The sequence below is a fragment of the Phyllobates terribilis genome, unplaced genomic scaffold (assembly GCF_046119375.1).
Source record: "Phyllobates terribilis strain yellow unplaced genomic scaffold, ASM4611937v1 Scaffold_5__5_contigs__length_657084704, whole genome shotgun sequence".
Taxonomy (NCBI): Eukaryota; Metazoa; Chordata; class Amphibia; order Anura; family Dendrobatidae; genus Phyllobates; species Phyllobates terribilis.
Genome location: NW_027362765.1, coordinates 611,860,138 through 611,881,044, shown reverse-complemented (window position 1 = coordinate 611,881,044; position 20,907 = coordinate 611,860,138).

The window sequence follows — 20,907 nt, the reverse complement described above, 5'->3', positions numbered from 1 at the left end:
GTAAGCTACACTCGCCAAACTGTTTGTTGTCGAACACCAAGCTATCAGGGCCGTGGAACCCTAGCCTCCATCTCCACAGGCGGATGGCAATGGCTCCCAGAAACAAAAGGAGGACTGGTGCCAGAAACTCCATGTGGGTGCTGACTCCACTCCCCTGCACCAAAAACAAGGAGTCTACCGGGTGGTACAGGAGTACGAGAGAGTCTTTAGTAAGCACCCGCTAGACTTCGGCAAAGTAAAGGGGATAGAACACCACATCCCCACAGGGAGCCACCCACCAATAAAAGAGAGACACAGGCCTGTACCCCCTGCACATTATCAGAACGCAAAGGGCATGCTAAGAGAGATGAAAGAAGCTGGGGTCATTAGAGACAGCTGTAGCCCCTGGGCAGCCCCCTTGGTTCTGGTCAAAAAGAAAGACGGCACCATGAGAATGTGCGTCGACTATAGACAAATCAACCGTATCACTCACAAAGACGCATATCCGCTGCCTAGAATAGAGGAGTCTTTAGCCGCACTAAAATCAGCTAACTTCTTTTCTACTTTGGACCTTACTAGCGGGTACTGGCAGGTTCCTGTGGCAGAGGCTGACAAGGAGAAGACCGCCTTCACCACCCCGATGGGACTGAGCGAATTCAACTGTATGCCTTTCGGGCTCTGCAACGCACCAGGGACCTTCCAGCGGCTGATGGAATGCTGTCTAGGGCACCGAAACTTCGAGACGGTCCTCCTTTACCTGGACGACGTGATCGTCTATTCGAAGACCTACGAGGACCATCTAAAGCACCTGGCCGAGGTGTTTGAAGCCCTGGCAGGCTACGGCCTGAAGGTGAAACCATCGAAGTGTTTCCTGCTGAAACCAAAGGTCCAGTACCTAGGGCACGTGGTAAGCGCGGAAGGAGTGGCCCCCGACCCTGACAAGGTCACGGCAATCAAGAGCTGGCCAAGCCCCTCTAACATCAAAGAGGTGAGACAGTTTCTCGGGTTGGTAGGCTACTACCGAAGGTTCATCCCCGGGTTCACTAAGATGGCAGCTCCTATGCAGGACCTCCTGATTGGACAGTCTAAGTCCAGAAGTCAAAAGCCACCCTTCAAGTGGGATAAACCGGAAGAGGAGTCCTTCCGCCAGCTAAAGATGGCCCTCACAGGAGATGAGATCCTGGCCTACCCTGATTATGGCCAGCCTTTCATTCTCCACACAGACGCCAGTAATGTGGGACTGGGAGCCGTACTGTCCCAAAACCAACAGGGCAGAGAACGGGTGATCGCATACGCCAGCCGGAAGCTGAGACCCACAGAGAGGAACCCGGAGAATTACAGCTCCTTCAAGCTAGAATTCTTGGCGGTGGTGTGGGCCGTGACGGAACGCTTCAAGCATTACCTGGCCTCCGCAAAGTTCACCGTGTAAACGGACAACAACCCGTTGACACACCTGGACAATGCAAGACTGGGTGCCCTAGAACAGCGGTGAATGGCCCGTTTCTCCAACTATGACTTCGTGATCAAGTACCGGGCCGGCAAAACCAATGCCAACGCTGACGCCCTATCGAGGATGCCTCACTTACCTGAAGGTGACGAAGACCCAGAAGAGCTGGAGGAGGTAGAACTCCCCGCGTTTCACCGGTATGGAGCCGCTCAATACTCTCACCGCGTGAAGGAGGAGGATCTAACAACTGTGATGATCAACCCCCTACCTCACCACAGCTGGGCCAAGACCCAAGATAGTGACCCTGCTGTCCGCCTGGTGAGAGATCTGCTGACCCAGGAAGATGCCCGCATAGATCCGGATGCTCCAGAGGAAGCCAAGCACCTATGGAAAGAGAAGAGCAAGCTGTTCCTCTACGAAGGCAAGTTGTGCAGAAGGATTGTCAACCACCGGACGCACGAGCTGACCTGGCAAGTCGTGGTCGCAAGGCGAGATGCAGCTATGGTCCTGGGAGCTTACCATGACAGAGCGGGACACTTCGGTTGGAAGAAACTGGAGTTCCTGCTAAGAGGAAGGTTCTTTTGGGTCGGCATGAGAGGAGCTGTAGAAAAGTGGTGCAGAGACTGTGGGCCTTGTCACCTGAGGAGGAAGGACCGCACCAGCCAGAAGACACCCTTGAGGCCCATCGTCACCACGCAGCCTCTTGAGCTGGTAGCTCTGGACCACGTCAAATTGGCTCCAAGCCGGTCTGGATACATCTATGCCCTGACAATCGTGGACCACTATTCCCGTTTTCTATTGGTGGTCCCGGTAAAGGACTTGACAGCCCAAACAGCAGCCAGAGCCTTCCAGCAATATTTCTGCCGTCCACACGGGTATCCGGAACAGGTCCTGACAGACCAGGGTCCAGCGTTCGAGGCTGAAATCTTCCAGGAGTTCTGCAACCTCTATGGCTTTAAGAAGATTCGTACAACGCCTTACCACCCCCAAACCAACGGGATGTGTGAGAAGATGAACAATATAGTCATTGATCTCCTGAAGACGTTGCCCCTGGAGGAACGCAGCCTGTGGCCAGAAAAACTGCCGGACCTGATAGACCTATACAACAATATCCCGGTGAATGCTACAAACTGCACCCCGGCTTACCTGATGCGAGCTAGACCAGGTAAGCTGCCCGTAGACCTGGAGATGGGAGTCCTAATACCTGAGGACATCTCCCCGGATGCGGACTGGGATACGGAAAGGCAACTGCAGTACAAGAAGGTACAGGAGAGTGTGGAGAAGAGCCTGGCCCAGGTGAGAGAGAGGCAAGAAAAACTCTTCAATCAACACGCCCCTGCTGGTCCCCTAGAACCTGGTGAGCAAGTCCTAAAGCGAAAAAGAAGGCTACATAAGTTGGACGACCAGTGGGAAAGGGAACCCTACACAGTACTGCAGTCTGACCACGACAACCCAAAGGTGTGCGTAATCACCAAGGACGGAGGAGAAACCACTAGTGTCGTCTCCAGAGACCACCTCAAAAGGTGCCCCGAGCAACTCCGTAGTGCAGAAGAGGATCAGAGTGACCTTGAACCCGCAGAGGACAAGGAAGAAATGATCAGCACCGTTCTCGGAGAGTTCCCTCAGTCCTGGACTCGCATAAATGATGCCATAGTGATACCCGTCCTGCATTTCCTGCAACCGGCACAGCAACAACCAACACCAGAGCCGGAAGGTGAAGAGGAGCAAGCGGTTCCAGAGGCAGAAGAGCCTGTACCAGCAGCCCAGGAGAGTCAACCCTCTGCTGACAGTGAGCCTGCCATGCCTGCGGTAAGCCAAAGGACCCGCAGACAGCTGCCTGCCCTACCTGTACACCCAGCTGTTAGCTGTACCGCTAACGCTAGTGGGGAAAGCCAGGTTGGTCCACCACCAGACAGTGGGCTACGTAGGTCAACCAGGAGCACAAAGGGACAGATACCCGCTCGCTGGAGAATATAGGATGCACTAGATTGTAAATAACCCTGTTGCCAAATGTTGAATTGTTTGCAAAGTTACATGCATGTTTGGTAATTCTGTGTTTCAGTTTCTTGCAGCTATCGTAAGGACTCAAAGGTTATGGACTTTTTATAACCGGGACCTTGTATGGACTGCGTTCGGAGCCTAACCCAGGAATGAACTAAGACTGTAAAGGACTTGGGGTAGGACAGACCCCCACCTGGTTAAGGCTCCCCGTTGTATTGGTGATATGGACACCCGGTCACAGACCACACTGTGACCTTAAGAACTCAATTTGTGCGTCACTTTCCTGATAATGTTTTATGGTTATGCATGTTATTCTTTATTTACTGTTTAGTCCCGGAGTACTAAATTTCACTAGAGGGGAATGTGTCACCTTGGCCTGGATGCCACAAAATGTAATAAAGCTGTGTCTGAGAGCAAGGGGGAGGTTCTCTAGTCAGGGGAACATTAGCATGCAATGCCTCCTGTCTCAGGCCAGTAGGGGGAGCAGGCTGCTCCTATAAGAGCTGGTACTGGGGGCAGGGTTAGGGAGAAATTGATGGCCTGTCTCAGCACTGAGACTTGTCCCAGAGCAGAGCAGGGACAGACAGTTGCACTGCACCTAAGAGGAAGTGTGGCAGGAGGAGAGCCACAAGCCAGAGACAAGAGGCGAAGCAAGCCTGTCTTGGCAGATAAGAGATTGACTTTACCAGACTTTGGTGTCTGAGGCTGGGATGATTCTACATCCTCCAGCAGAGAACCAGTCCGCAAGGGACTGTATATTCCTTGGCCTAAGAAGCCTGGAGGCCCTGCCACAACCGAAGGGACCAGTAAAGCCGTACAAGGCTGGGAGCAGAAAGGAACCCACGTCGCAGGCCATACAGGCGAGAATACACGGAAAGCTTGGAAACGTGGGCTGTTACCCTATAACGAGGAGATAGCCAGAAGGAGCGCAGAAAGCACGGTAGGCCTACACCCTCACCCTGACCAGGGCCAATTTCCCCGTTGCTCTCAGACACCCAGGTCCCCTCCTAGCTGGGACTGTTTATCGGTCAGTTTACCTGTTTCAGTAAAGACCCTGGACTGCAACCTATTGTCTGTGTGCTCCTTCGCGCCTCCAGCACTACCGGTACTGGGACTCTCACCACCATCACTCCCACCATCCACTACACTGCCCTGGGGCCGCACTCTTCCCGTGGGGAGTCACACCATCCCAGCTGCACACCTCATCAGGCCCAGCGGTCTGCCTTGCAGCGGCGGTACCTAATGACCGCAAATCCACAGGTGGCGTAGTCGGACATTATCAATAGCACATAACGGACTACCACTGGCCTGACCACCCTGAGCCACGGAACCGGGTTGTCACTACTACTCCCATCGTTCCCCCTATTGCCCGGATCCGAGTGCCCCACGGCCCAAGGGGCGAGTCACATGTGTATAGGGTATCGTGAGAAGAAAAGTAATTGCAATCGGTGTCTACTTAGTGTTTGGCAGGGCTGCTAGCATATTATTTATACCAAAGTAAACAGAAAGCTCCATTAATCCAGAAAATAAAACATTGTAGTTCTATCTGGCATGTGAATACATCACATAAGCCTACCTGTACTGTTCGTGAATCAGAGGTTTGTAATGCAACAATCTGTGTCTCAAAAAATTGCTGCATTACAAACCAAGATCCTGTGTCACAACATATGCAATTTGAGTCCATTGATACATAACTTGTTAATATTACAACATGTAAATCTATGTCTGCCTGGGTGAATTTAAAGGGGTTGTCCACTACTTTATATGATCCCCCAATGTATTCCCCCAGGGCGCATAAGTGTTTCTCTAAATAACTTGTGGTGCCTTTTCTGCCTGTGAGCGGCGCTATCACTGGCCGCTCACAGGCATCACGTGACCCCCGGCTGCAGCCGGCTCTGACATCCGCTGATATCACGTCAAATTTCGGCTGCAACAGGAGGTACTCACTTCTGCGTTTCATGGTGGACGCTGGGCTGTGGGCGGAGTTACCCAGCACGTCACACCAGGCATCCACCGCGCGCTCTCCCTCTCCTGTTTCACTGGGAAAGCGCGCAGTGGATGCTGGGTATGACGCACGGGGTAACCCCGCCCAAAGCCCAGCATCCTCCGCGGGGAGCGCGTCACTGATGTCACGCCTCACTTGACGTGACATCAGTGACGGGTCACGTGATGCCTCTGAGCGGCCAGCGATAGCGACGCTCAGAGGCAGAAAAGGCACCGCAAGGTATTTACAAAAACACTTCTGGGCCCCGGGGGGATACATTGGGGGGTTCATATAAAGTAGTGGACAACTTCTTTATCCACAGACACCTGGACGAGTAAGCATGGCCAAGGGCGTTACATCTCGATGACTGGGCACTGGATGACTCTGGTGGCTGTGGGGGCAGGCGGGGAAGGGGCTGCTCCACAAGTCTTGGAATCCCCAAGGCTTGCAGAACAAACCTCTGTATTTCACACTTCCTCCACTGCTTCTGCCTCCTCCACATCCTCTAGGGCCTCCACCTGCGCACTCTACCTCTGCCTTAATGAGACATGCATTCTAACAGTGCAGAGCGAATCCACACCACCTCTGTACTGCGCAGCCAGGGCTCACGGCAATCAGCCAGTGTTAAAATTAATATGCCTTGGAGATCGCAGTCATACAGCTGAAGAGTTGTGGACAGCTCTACAGGCTGAGTTTGTCTCCGCTGAACCTGGAGCGAGGGAAGTCCGTGTGCGATAACAAGGCGAACCTGGTGGCGGCCCTACACCGAGGGAAGCTCACACATGTGCCTTGCATGTCTCCGCCACTATCCCGGCCTGGATGAGCTGCTGCAGAAAGCATGAAAGCTGTGTGATCATTTCCGAGATTCGCACCCCTTAGGCCATCGACTTGCATCGATACAGAGGTCTTTGTCCATGCCAATTAACAGGTTGATATGCGATGTGCCGACACGGTGGTATTCCACTCTGCACATGTTGCAGCGACTGTGGCAGCAGCAACGAGCCCTGACGCAGTATGTCATGTCATATAGCCTGGACAAACGCAGTAAGGACGTGCAGCATATGACATTTACGGCATGGGCACAGATTAAGGACCTCTGCACCGTTTTGAAATGTCTACTAAATTGGTTAGCGCTGACAATACCGTCATCGGCATCACTATTCCGGTCATCTACATGCTGGAGCAGACTTTGAATAGCCTGCGGCAGGAGGTAGTGGTCCCAGAAGAAGAGGAGGATGCGGAAGGGATAATAATGTCTCAAAGTTCCAGACTGTCATTACGCAGGCAACAAGCCAAGGGAGGGTGGATTACTGCGATTGAGGGGGGCTGGTGATTAGTGATGAGAAAGCACTAAAATGTTCGGGTACTCGTTGCTCGGGTCGAGCAAATTGGAATACTCGGGTGCTCGACCCGAGCAACGAGCCCAATGTAAGTCTATGGGAAACTCGAGCATTTTTCAGGTGGCTCCCCCCGGCGGTCAGCAGAGGGCCTAAAAATTGCCCAAATCGATGGGAACAGTGCTCAAATGGCATGGGAACAGCATGGGGAATACCCCTGGAAGCATTTCTGACTCCCAGGTCATTGCTGTCAACAATGTTGTCAGAGTTTTACGCCACTTTTACGGACTCACAATAAAACATACAAAAACGAAAACAAAATGGATTTTCCTGGGAAATATGTTAAGGAACATCCTTTCCAGGATAACGACTTGTATATAAGGCAAAATAAATAACCAAAACCAAAAATACTCCTCCACACCTTGGGCTATGATTACACGTAGCGTTTTTGATGCGTTTTTTCACTTTTGCATTGCTTTCAACCAAGACAAATGCATTCACTGGGAAATATCATTTTAACATTTTACAACCTTATCTGGCCATGTGGTGTGTGACACATCATCAGACACATGCATATGTGGCGCCCCTGAGGGTTCGGTCACCACAGAGGTACTGCATCTCACCCAGAGGTGTGGTGTCTCACTCTCAGGTAAGGAAGGCATACAGCTCAGGACCCTAACACCTGCATCCAACACATACCCGCAGTGGGGGTAGGGCGAGATTGCTCCTAAGGGAGAGCACAGTCCCAGGTCCCTAGCTGGGGGGGAGGAACTATGTAGTGGGTGTGGGTGGAGGAAGTAGCTTAGGGGAGCACATGAGAGGGAGGTATAAATAGAGAAGCCATTTTGTTTAGTCGGATGAGAACAGTGAGCAGAGAGAGAGAGAGAGAGAACAGTCTACAGTGAGAGGAGTGGGGCAGGGCTCTGCAGGAGCAGAGGGCATGAGGAGAGGCCCAAGACTGAAGAAAGAGGAGAGGGAGCTGGAAGGGCTCCAGGAACGGAAGAAGGGACCCCAGTGGTACGGGCAGTGCTGGAAGCCACCCGTACGCCCAAATCTACCGGGAGGTGGAGGGGTCAGGCCACACAAAGTCCCTCAACTAGCAGAGAACTTTATGACTCAACTAGAAACCGGAGACTGCAGTATTTCAAGTCCTGCAGCCAACAGTCCATATCAGTCTCACCAAGAAGGTAGCTATATAGGACTCAGGGGACAGAACAGACGTCGCCCGACAAGGCCCGCAGGTACAGGATTGGGACACTAGGTATGAGGTGCAGGGAGATGGCCAGAGAGAGGACACAGAAGGGGGTCCGGCTAAGTACTCCGGAGATATCTGAGGGTGGACTGAATCCCTCCCTGAGTAAGCGCAGCACGACAAGGGAAGTTACTTTGGCGCCTGTAACTTGGACTGCAATAACCGTGAGTAAAGACCCTGAGGACTGCACCCCCCCTGTGTCTGTGATTATTATCTGCGCCATCACCCCCACACTACAACGCCCAGCACAACCCATAACATCTACACTGCCCTGGAGCTAAGCTCTACCTGTGGAGAGCCACACCATCCCTGCTGCAGTAACATCAGCTCCAGAGGACCTGCTCAGCAGCGGCGGCTCCCCTAGTCGCATACCACAGGTGGCGTCACGAACTATATATAAAAACTTTATTAATCCCCTGTAAATAAACCCCTTTTATTGACCGCCCTGGGTCACGGACCGGGTCACCGCCACAGTGACATCCCCCAGCATTTACCGGCCCGGTACCGGGTACCCCACGGCCCAGGGGGCGCGTCACATACAGTGCTGAAAAGACATGGGAACAGCATGGGGAAGACCTCTGGAAGCATTTCTGACTCCCAGGTCACTGCCTAAAAGTGTGCCCATCATAAGTGATCCTTGGCGAAGATGCCTCCCACCATGCACCTGTCATTGCAGACTTGCAACAATCGTCCTTGTCCCAGTGCAGCGTTCAGTTGTCCCTACCCCATTCTTTGGAATGCAAGCACAAGTATGCAGCCAGCCACCCACCCTCCCACAGGCTGCAATTCACTTGAAATGTGGCCTTTTAGGCTCGTGGAGGCGGAAGCTGTCCACAATCTTATGGCGGCGGCGACCGGGTATCCATACTCGGTCCCCAGCCACCACTATTTTTCCCGGTATCGTCTCCACCTTCCCCAAGCACTGGGAAGGACTGCCTAACCACAAACACGTGGACAGGTGAATGTGGCCAGGGACGGTACGGAGCCAGTCCACAGCTTTTTTTGCTGAGTTGTATTTCACCACAGCTATATTCTTTAGCTTGGTGAAAGGACTTGGGAAACCATATCTACCCAGCTGTCATTTCTCCCAGGAATGAACAAATAAAGTAGCACACTGTAACACTGAGTATATAGATATGAAATATGAATAGCATAACTGCTGTAGAAAATATAAATAAATGAAAAAAATTTTTGAAATATTTACAGCAGTAATGCTATTCATTTTCCATACTTCATATTTACATGCGCTAAAAAAAAAAAAAAAAAATTTTTTCATTTATTTCTATTTTCTACAGCAGTTATGCTATTCATATTTCATATCTATATACTCAGTGTTACAGTGTGCTACTTTATTTGTTCATTATATATGGAGATAGCTGCTCTTAGTAAGCACCTGTTCACACCTATTTCTTGTAGTGGAAGTGCCGTCATTTTCTTTGTTACTAGATTTAGCGTTGACTGAGCACTCCACCCCCACCCCCATGCCGCAGGTGGTTTTAAATGCATCAGGATCTGTCTTTCCCACACATAAGCAGACGGAGGTCTCAGAGAGGTATTCACATTGGTAGGTCCTGACATCGAGAAACGCCTTACCGCGGCTGTCAGGTACACATGAATTGGCCAATTTATGCGCTAAGATTTCTCATTTATTTACAGCAGTAATGCTATTCATTTTCCATACTTCATATTTACATGCGCTAAAAAAAAAAAATTTCAAAAAATTTTTTCATTTATTTCTATTTTCTACAGCAGTTATGCTATTCATATTTCATATCTATATACTCAGTGTTACAGTGTGCTACTTTATTTGTTCATTATATATGGAGGTAGCTGCTCTTAGTAAGCACCTGTTCACACCTATTTCTTGTAGTGGAAGTGCCGTCATTTTCTTTGTTACTAGATTTCTCCCAGGAAGTCCTCTAAAGCTGCTTTCACTTGAAATGTGGCCTTTTAGGCTCGTGGAGGTGGAAGCTTTTCATAACCTCATGCCGGAGGCGGCCGGGTGTCCATACTTGGTCCCCAGCCGCCACTATTTCTCCCGGTATCGTCTCCGCCTTCCACAAGCACGGGTCCCACAACATTATCCGTGCCCTCCCCAGTGCACTTACTGGCAAGGATCGCCTAACCACAAACACGTGGACAGGTGAATGTGGCTAGGGACAGTACGGAGCCAGTCCACAGCTTTTTTTGCTGAGTTGTATTTAGCTCGGTGAAAGGATTGGCATAGAGGGAAACCGTATCTACTCTGGGTGTTATTTCTCCCAGGAAGTCCTCTAATGAAGCTTTTGCAGAAGCAATGACAGCCCGTCCAACATCAACTCGCACTTGTCGGTGGTTCTTTGACACACACACATCTTTCTTTGCGCATTTAATTTCATTACTACAGAGTTGGGCAATGGCCTGATCTGCAATGCGGTTTGAGAAATAACATGCATAAGCAAGTCCGATCCTCATTAAAAAAGCAGCCATAGAGTGTACGGGAATCTTCCTCCACACTTTTCTTAGCCAGGGCTGCTTCTCGGCAGGGTTGGACGGGCCCACCAGAGAACCGGAGACTCTTCCGGTGGGCCCTGGCTTTTCCTTCAGGAGAGTTCACATTGCCGATGTGAGGCCATGATGATGATAGAGGCCACAATCTGCTTAGTTTTTTGTTACTTGGAATGCAAGCGCAAGTATGCAGCCAGCCAACACAGGCCACAATACTAAACTGCCAGATTTCTGGGCAGCTGCTTGCACTTGAAATATGGCCTTTTAGGCTCGTGGAGGCGGAAGCTTTTCACAACCTCATGCTGGTGGCGGCCGGGTGTCCATACTCGGTCCCCAGCCGCCACTTTTTCTCCCGGTATCGTCTCCGCCTTCCAAAAGCACTGGTCCCACAACATTACCCGTGCCCTCCCCAGTGCACTTACTGAGAAGGACCGCCTAACCACAAACACGTGGACAGGTGAATGTGGCCAGGGACGGTACGGAGCCAGTCCACAGCTTTTTTTGCTGAGAGTTGTATTTAGCTCGGTGAAAGGACTGGCATAGAGGGAAACCGTATCTACTCTGGGTGTAATTTCTCCCAGGAAGTGCTCTAAAGCAGCTTGTTGCAGAAGCAATGACAGCACGTCCAACATCAACTCGCTATTGTCGGTGGTTCTTTGACACACACACATCTTTCTTTGCGCATTTAATTTCATGACTACTGAGTTGGGCAATGGCCTGATCTGCAATGCGGTTTGAGAAATAACATGCATAAGCACGTCCGATCCTCATTTAAAGAGCAGCCATAGAGTGTCCGGGAATCTTCTCCCACACTTTTTTTAGCCAGGGCAGCTTCTTGGCAGGGTTGGACGGTCCCACCAGAGAATCCTCTGGTGTGCCTTGGCTTCTACCTCAGGAGAGTTCATGAGAGCGCTAACTTTGCAGCTGCTATGGGGCTGTTGAGCGGGGGAGAAAGGTGAGCCCTCAGAATTAAATCATCTGGTGGGCACAATGTTTTTCAATCTGAAACAGCTTCTCAGTGGAAGTTGTATTTCACCACAGCCATATTCTTTAGCTCGGTGAAAGGACTGGCATAGAGGAAAAAAGTATCTACTCCAGCTATCATTTCTCCGTCACCAGGTTCCGCCCATTGTCACACACGACCATGCCTGGTTGTATGTTCAGCAGTGACAGCCACAGATCAGGCTGCTGTGTTACAGCTTTCAACAACTCTGCAGCGCTGGGCGGTTTGTCACCTTAGCATTAAGCATGTTTTCTTCAGCACAGCTTGTTGCCGCTTGGCCAAGGCAGTGCTGCAGTGCTGTCAGCTTGTGACTGATGTTGCCATTTCGGAGATGGAGGAGGAGGTGCAGGAGCTGAACAATATGATTACATTGAGGTTAAATTGGTGACACCATTTTTTATACTAAAGAAAGATCCTATTGTTTTGGGGGCTTTTTATGTTATTTTTTAAGACAAATGCATTCACCGGGAAATGTAATTTTAACATTTTACAACCTTATCTGGCAATGTGGTGTGTGACACATCATCAGACACATCCTGTTTTATTTATGATGGAGGGACTCTGAAAGTCATAAAGCCTATTTTTATGGGGCCATCAGATGGCCCTTACTATTCTTAAAAGGCCAGCAGTCGGCCCTCGCAATTGTTAGAGAGCCATCAGCCGGCTGTGCTTTGTTGTTCCCATTATTAACAAGTGGGTCTCCTATACTGTTATTGCATATCCAGTGACGGCAAGGGCTGCCAAAAATTTGGACGCAACCCATTACACCTTTGAAGAGACAAAGAGGACGGTCTCAGTAAAATAAAATGTTCCCATTATAAAGGAGCGGGTCTGCTATAGTTGTAATGCCCATGCTGTGACTGCAAGGGCTGCCAAAATTTGGGAAAAACCCCACTAAGAATTTAACCCCTTTAGAGCCCATGCCGTATTAGTACGCACATTTGCGTACCCCCAGTTCAGTGAGGGCTGCTGCGCTGAGCCCTCACTGAACCGAGCACATGTCAGCTGATTCTTACAGCTGATATGTGCCCGCAACAGCCGCGGGTGGAATCGCGATCCACCCGCGGCTGTTAACATGTTAAATGCCGCTATCAATCTCCGACAGCGACATTTAACGCGCGCTTCCGGGTTGCGCGTCATAAGCCTCGCCCACTGGCGACCCCGTCACGTGATCGCGGGTCACCGATGGGCGTACATGACAACCCAGGGTCTGCAGCAGATGCCTGTGGTTGTCATGATCTCGTCGCTATGAGCACCACCTAGTGGTCGGCGCTCATAGCACAGGACCATTTCTGCTATATGCAGGGGATCTGCATGTAGCAGAGACGATCAGACAACTGCTGCTTCTAGTCTCCTATGGAGACTATTGAAGCAGGCAGTAAGTGAAAAAAAAATGTTTTTAAAAATATAAAAAAATATATCTATATATAAAAGTTTAAATCACCCCCTTTTCGCCCCATTCAAAATAAAATATAAAAAAAAAAAAAACACATACACATATTTGGTATCGCCGCGTTCAGAATCGCCCCATCTATCAATATAAAAAAAGAATTAATCCGATCGGTAAACTGTGTAGCGAGAAAAAAATTCTAAACGCCAGAATTACGTTTTTTGGTCGCCGCAAAATTGCAATAAAATGCAATAACGGGCGATCAAAACATCGGATCTACCCCAAAATGTGATCAATAAAAACGTCAGCCCGGCGCGCAAAAAATAAGCCCTCACCCAGCCCCAGATCCCGAAAAATGGAGACGCTACAGGTCTCGGAAAGTGGCGCTATTTTTTTTTCGTTTTTTTTACCAAATTTTGGAATTTTTTTTCACCACTTAAATATAAAATAACCTATACATGTTTGGAGTCTACGAATTCGTAATGACCTGGAGAATAAGAATGGCAAGTCAGTTTTAGCATTCAGTGAACGTGGTAAAAAAAAATAAATAAAAAACAACTGTGGTATTGCACTTTTTTTGCAATTTTACCGCACTTGGAATTTTTTTCCCGTTTTCTTGTACATGATATGGTAAAACTAGTAATGGCGTTGAAAAGTACAACTTGTCCTGCAAAAAATAAGCCCTCACACGTCCATATTGTCCAAAAAGTAAAGACGCTATGGCTCTGGGAACAAGGGGAGCAAAAAACGAAAAAGCAAAAACGACAAAACCCAAGGTTGCGAAGGGGTTAAAGACACATAGAGCAGGGCCACAGTAACTAGAGATGAGCGGTGTTCGACTCGAACTGTTCGCCAATCTCAAATTCGAGCTGTTTTGGGCGGTGTTCTAGCCGTTCGACGAACACGAACGATTTGAAAAAAATCCGGCTGTTCCAGGTTATGTTCGATAACTGTTCGTGCACCAAAATCGTAACTGGATTTTTTCACAGTAATGCTGTTAATCAATGCTAATACACAGTTTGAGTGTACAGTGGGCGAGGGGAGGGGCAGGGGATGGATCTCTGCAGAAATAATGAAGATCTCCATTTTTTTTTCTTTCCCGCATTTACAGTGGGGAGGTGCAGTCTGTCAGCCTATCAACAGCACACACACGCAGTGAAGTGCTTTTTTTCACACAAGCAAGGGCATGTGTCATTGGCTGTGTATGTCACATGTCCTTGCCATATAAGACCCAGCCATTTTCCACGTCGCCACCAATTTCTCACTGCTGCAGCTGAGGGTTAGAGGGCACCGCTGCTGCTGTGGGCGCTATACTTTCTAACTGTGTGAATTGAAAGCGAATTTGCTCTTAAATAGACATGTAGGTTGGGAGTAGGGACTAGTTGTAATTGCAGCCCTTTTGAGGGCTAGGTTACAGCATTTCCTAGGACTTTTTGCCAGGCAGGTCTGTGCCAGTGCTGTGCAAGTGTTTTTCACAGCATTTGGCTAAATCTAGCTAAGCAAATCCTTTTGGGCCTCTTGCAGTGTGTGTTAGTCAGTGGAGTCGCCTATCTGTGTTGCAAGCTACATCACCTGTGTATGTAATACACGTTTTTTACTGCACCTAGCCAAGTAAAACCTTTTGGGCATAGTAGCAGTGTGTGTTACTCAGTGTATTAGGCCATCTATACCAAGCTCCACCAGCTTTGAAATTAATAATAATTTTTAGCTGCATCTAGCCCGGAAAATAATTTTGGGCCTGTAGCAGTGTGTGGTACTCATTCTATTAGGCCATCTATACTAAGCTCCACAAGCTTTGAAATTAATAATAATTTTTAGCGGCATCTAGCCTGGAAAATTATTTTTCGCCTGTAGCAGTGTGTGGTACTCAATCTATTAAGCCATTTATACTAAGCTCCACCAGCTTTGAAATTAATAATAATTTTTAGCGGCATCTAGCCCGGAAAATAATTTTGGACATAGTAGCAGTGTGTGGTACTCATTGCATTAGGCCATCTATACCAAGCTCCACTAGCTTTGAAATTAATAATAATTTTTAGCTGCATCTAGCCCGGAAAATAATTTTGGGCATAGTAGCAGTGTGTGGTACTCATTGTATTAGGCCATCTATACCAAGCTCCACCAGCTTTGAAATTAATAATAATTTTTAGCTGCATCTAGCCCGGAAAATAATTTTGGGCCTGTAGCAGTGTGTGGTACTCATTCTATTAGGCCATCTATACCAAGCTCCACCACCTGTGTATGTAATAAAATTGTTTTACTGCTTATAACGCAGCCAATCCTTTTGGGCTAGTACCACAGTTTGGCCACTCAGCTCTGCTCGGTTTCCATCCATCGTTTTTTGTGCAAACAACTACAGAGTTGTCAATTAGTTAACCACCAAAATTAGTGGCAAAAGGCCTGCTGCTAGTGGAAAGGGGAATAGGCGTGTTGGGAAGGGAAAAAAAGGTTGTGTCCGTGGGCTAGGTGTTAAAGCAACAGTAACATCTGCAGAAGAAAGACCATCTTCCAGCCAAACTAAGATGTCTACTTCTTTTCGTGGACAATGTGATCCGATCCCTTTCTTATGGCCACGCCCATCGCTACAAATTCCAGATGAGGCACAAAAACAGCAGGTGCTTCAACGGATATCAAGTGCTCCTTTAAGTGGGCTCTCCTCCACCTCAACTTCAACATCACAAATACTCCAGTCCTCAGAGGTGTCACCCCAATCGCACTTGCTTCCTCACAGCTCCCAAGTCTCCAGCAGCCCGTCTGAGTATGGGGTAGCACAGATGGTTGAGTCTGCAGAGCTGTTTACTCATACTATAGCCTGGGAATCGGAGGTCTGCTCCAGAGCTTCTGTTAATCCAGACGAGGAAATGATCTGCACTGATGCCCAGAATCTTTATGAGTCGGATCCAGGACCAGATGAAGAAGGTTCTGAGCATAATGTAGACCCTCGTTCCCAAACTGTAACTCCTGTTGGTGGAGACAATAATGAAGACGATGATGAGACTCAAATACCTGATTGGAGCGACAACTTGAGTTTTCGGTCAGGGCAGGAAGAGGTTGGCTCTGAGGACGACGGGTTTCAGAACACACAGGGTGATGATGACGAGGTTGGAGATCCCACTTACTGTCAACCCACAGTCAGCCAGTTGATGAGGTCAGCAGATGAGGTGGAGGAGGATGCTAGTGACGACGAGATTAGGTTGCGCCTTCCTGGAGAGAGATGTAGTACTGGAAGCACGTCAACAACTGCATCCTCAAACACAACTGTGCCTCTGACCACAAGTCGTGGCGGCTCTTCAGGTCGCATGGGCTCTAAGCCTTGCATAGCCTGGGCATTTTTTCAGATCGATAAGGATGACCCAACTCGTGAAATCTGTAACATTTGTCACCAAAAGCTAAGTGGAGGCCAAAAAATCCATAGTTTGAGTACTTCATGCATGAACCGTCACATGGATATGAAGCATAAGTTGCAGTGGGAAGCTCACTGTGCTACAATGCGGCCTAGCGGGCCGGGCCAACCACTGTCTGCCCCATCTTGTGCATCCGCGGCCTCTTCATCCTCTGTGACTAGGGGGACAGCAGTCACACATGTTTTTGGACGCAGCCCTGCCACCTCTTTACCCGCAACAGCCAGTGTGATTGGCAGGTCATCATTTCATTTGGAAGTGGAAACACCAGCTGGTGTTGAGCGCTCTCCAACATCGAGAGCACCACCTTTTGATCAAGGCAACCTAACTTTTCCGCCAGCATCTTCCTCACAGACCGGCAGTTTGCCGCGGACACCCTACTCAACCCCGTCTAAGCACAACAGCCAGCCCTCGGTCCCTCAGATGTGGACAAGTAAAAGACCATTTCCTCCTAGCCATGACAAAGCTAAGAGGTTGAATTTCACCATCTGCAAGCCCTTGGCTACAGAAATGCTGCCTTTCCGCCTGGTGGACACAGAGGATTTTCGAGACCTTATGTCCGTCGCAGTGCCCCAGTACCAGATGCCCAGTCGGCACTACTTCTCAAAGAAAGGTGTGCCTGTACTACACCAGCATGTCGCACACAACATCACCGCTTCTTTGAGAAACTCTGTGTGTCACAGGGTGCATTTCACCACAGACACTTGGATGAGTAGGCATGGACAGGGGCGTTACATGTCGCTGACAGGGCACTGGGTAACTATGGTGACAGCAGGACAAGGGGCTGCTGTCCAAGTCTTGCCGTCCCCACGAGTTGTGCGTCAATCCTCTTTATCTAGAAGTTCCTCCACTGCTTCTGCCTCCTCAACCTCCTCTCGGTCCTCCACCTGCTCCCAAAGCCTGTCTGGTAATGCCACCCGCTTTCTAACTGCGCAGAAGGAATCCTGCACACCTCCTTACTATGCTGGCAGCAGGGCTCAATGTCATCAGGCGGTTTTTACTTTGAAATGTCTGGGAAATCTGAGTCACACAGCTGAGGAGTTGTGGTCAGCTCTGGAGAACCAGTTTCATGAATGGTTGTCTCCAATGGACCTGCAACCAGGGAAGGCTGTGTGCGACAATGCTGCAAAACTGGATGGGGTCCTTCGCCGGGGCAATGTCACACACGTGTCTTGTATGGCTCACGTGTTGAACCTGGTTGTCCAGCAATTTTTAGCCCACTATCCCAGACTAGATGGCCTTCTGCAGAGGGCACGGTCGCTGTGTGCTCACTTCCGCCGTTCGCATCCCGCAGCTCAGCGACTTACATCTCTACAGAAGTCGTTGGGCCTGCCACTTCACCGGCTAAAATGCGATGTGCCTACCCGGTGGAATTCAACTCTGCACATGTTGCAGCGACTGTGGCAGCACCGACAAGCCCTGGTGCAATACGTTCTGACGTATAGCCTGGGCCAACGAGATCCAGAGGTGGGGCAAATCACGCTGCAGGAGTGGTCTCAGATCAGGGACCTATGCACCCTTCTGCACAGTTTTGAAATGGCGACGAAGATGTTTAGTGCTGACGACGCCATTATCAGCATGACTATTCCGGTGATTTACATGCTGGAGCACACGTTAAACAGAATTCGTAGACAGGTGGTGGGACAAGAGGAGGTGGAGGAAGTAGAGGGGGAGGAGTTGTATGTGGAAGGGATAACATCTGCAAGGTCCAGACGGTCGGCAGCACCAAGGCTGCAGGCATGGGAGGGTGGGGGAGAGGGATTAACCAGGGCGCATGGTAGAAGCCAAACTGTTGCGGAAGGTGCAGGAGCCAAGGAAGAAGTGGAGGACGAACTGGCGATGGGCATGGAAGACTCATCAGATGAGGGAACAAAGAAAATGACGGCACTTCCACTACAAAAACTAGGTGTGAACAGGTGCTTACTAAGAGCAGCTACCTCCATATATAATGAACAAATAAAGTAGCACACTGTAACACTGAGTATATAGATATGAAATATGAATAGCATAACTGCTGTAGAAACTAGAAATAAATGGAAAAGATTTTTTGAAAAATTTTTTTTTTTTGCGCATGTAAATATGAAGTATGGAAAATGAATAGCATTACTGCTGTAAATAAATGAGAAATCTTAGCGCATAAATTGGCCAATTCATGTGTACCTGACAGCCACGGTAAGGCGTTTCTCGATGTCAGGACCTATCAATGTGAATACCTCTCTAAGAGACCTCCGTCTGCTTATGTGTGGGAAAGACAGATCCTGATGCATTTAAAACCACCTGCGGCATGGGGTTGGGGGCGGAGTGCTCAGTCAACGCTGAATCTAGTAACAAAGAAAATGACGGCACTTCCACTACAAAAACTAGGTGTGAACAGGTGCTTACTAAGAGCAGCTACCTCCATATATAATGAACAAATAAAGTAGCACACTGTAACACTGAGTATATAGATATGAAATATGAATAGCATAACTGCTGTAGAAACTAGAAATAAATAGAAAAGATTTTTTGAAAAATTTTTTTTTTTTGCGCATGTAAATATGAAGTATGGAAAATGAATAGCATTACTGCTGTAAATAAATGAGAAATCTTAGCGCATAAATTGGCCAATTCATGTGTACCTGACAGCCGCGGTAAGGCGTTTCTCGATGTCAGGACCTATCAATGTGAATACCTCTCTAAGAGACCTCCGTCTGCTTATGTGTGGGAAAGACAGATCCTGATGCATTTAAAACCACCTGCGGCATGGGGGTGGGGGTGGAGTGCTCAGTCAACGCTGAATCTAGTAACAAAGAAAATGATGGCACTTCCACTACAAAAACTAGGTGTGAACAGGTGCTTACTAAGAGCAGCTACCTCCATATATAATGAACAAATAAAGTAGCACACTGTAACACTGAGTATATAGATATGAAATATGAATAGCATAACTGCTGTAGAAACTAGAAATAAATGGAAAAGATTTTTTGAAAAATTTTTTTTTTTTTGCGCATGTAAATATGAAGTATGGAAAATGAATAGCATTACTGCTGTAAATAAATGAGAAATCTTAGCGCATAAATTGGCCAATTCATGTGTACCTGACAGCCGCGGTAAGGCGTTTCTCGATGTCAGGACCTATCAATGTGAATACCTCTCTAAGAGACCTCCGTCTGCTTATGTGTGGGAAAGACAGATCCTGATGCATTAAAACCACCTGCGGCATGGGGGTGGGGGTGGAGTGCTCAGTCAACGCTGAATCTAGTAACAAAGAAAATGACGGCACTTCCACTACAAAAACTAGGTGTGAACAGGTGCTTACTAAGAGCAGCTACCTCCATATATAATGAACAAATAAAGTAGCACACTGTAACACTGAGTATATAGATATGAAATATGAATAGCATAACTGCTGTAGAAACTAGAAATAAATGGAAAAGATTTTTTGAAAAATTTTATTTTTTTTTTTGCGCATGTAAATATGAAGTATGGAAAATGAATAGCATTACTGCTGTAAATAAATGAGAAATCTTAGCGCATAAATTGGCCAATTCATGTGTACCTGACAGCCGCGGTAAGGCGTTTCTCGATGTCAGGACCTATCAATGTGAATACCTCTCTAAGAGACCTCCGTCTGCTTATGTGTGGGAAAGACAGATCCTGATGCATTAAAACCACCTGCGGCATGGGGGTAGGGGTGGAGTGCTCTGTCAACGCTGAATCTAGTAACAAAGAAAATGACGGCACTTCCACTACAAAAACTAGGTGTGAACAGGTGCTTACTAAGAGCAGCTACCTCCATATATAATGAACAAATAAAGTAGCACACTGTAACACTGAGTATATAGATATGAAATATGAATAGCATAACTGCTGTAGAAACTAGAAATAAATGGAAAAGATTTTTTGAAAAATTTTTTTTTTTTTTTTTGCGCATGTAAATATGAAGTATGGAAAATGAATAGCATTACTGCTGTAAATAAATGAGAAATCTTAGCGCATAAATTGGCCAATTCATGTGTACCTGACAGCCGCGGTAAGGCGTTTCTCGAAGTCAGGACCTATCAATGTGAATACCTCTCTAAGAGACCTCCGTCTGCTTATGTGTGGGAAAGACAGATCCTGATGCATTTAAAACCACCTGCGGCATGGGGGTGGGGGTGGAGTGCTCAGTCAACGCTGAATCTAGTAACAAAGAAAATGACGGCACTTCCACTACAAAAACTAGGTGTGAACAGGTGCTTACTAAGAGCAGCTACTTCCATATATAATGAACAAATAAAGTAGCACACTGTAACACTGAGTATATAGATATGAAATATGAATAGCATAACTGCTGTAGAAACTAGAAATAAATGGAAAAGATTTTTTGAAAAATTTTTTTTTTTTTTTTTTTGCGCATGTAAATATGAAGTATGGAAAATGAATAGCATTACTGCTGTAAATAAATGAGAAATCTTAGCGCATAAATTGGCCAATTCATGTGTACCTGACAGCCGCGGTAAGGCGTTTCTCGAAGTCAGGACCTATCAATGTGAATACCTCTCTAAGAGACCTCCGTCTGCTTATGTGTGGGAAAGACAGATCCTGATGCATTTAAAACCACCTGCGGCATGGGGGTGGGGGTGGAGTGCTCAGTCAACGCTGAAT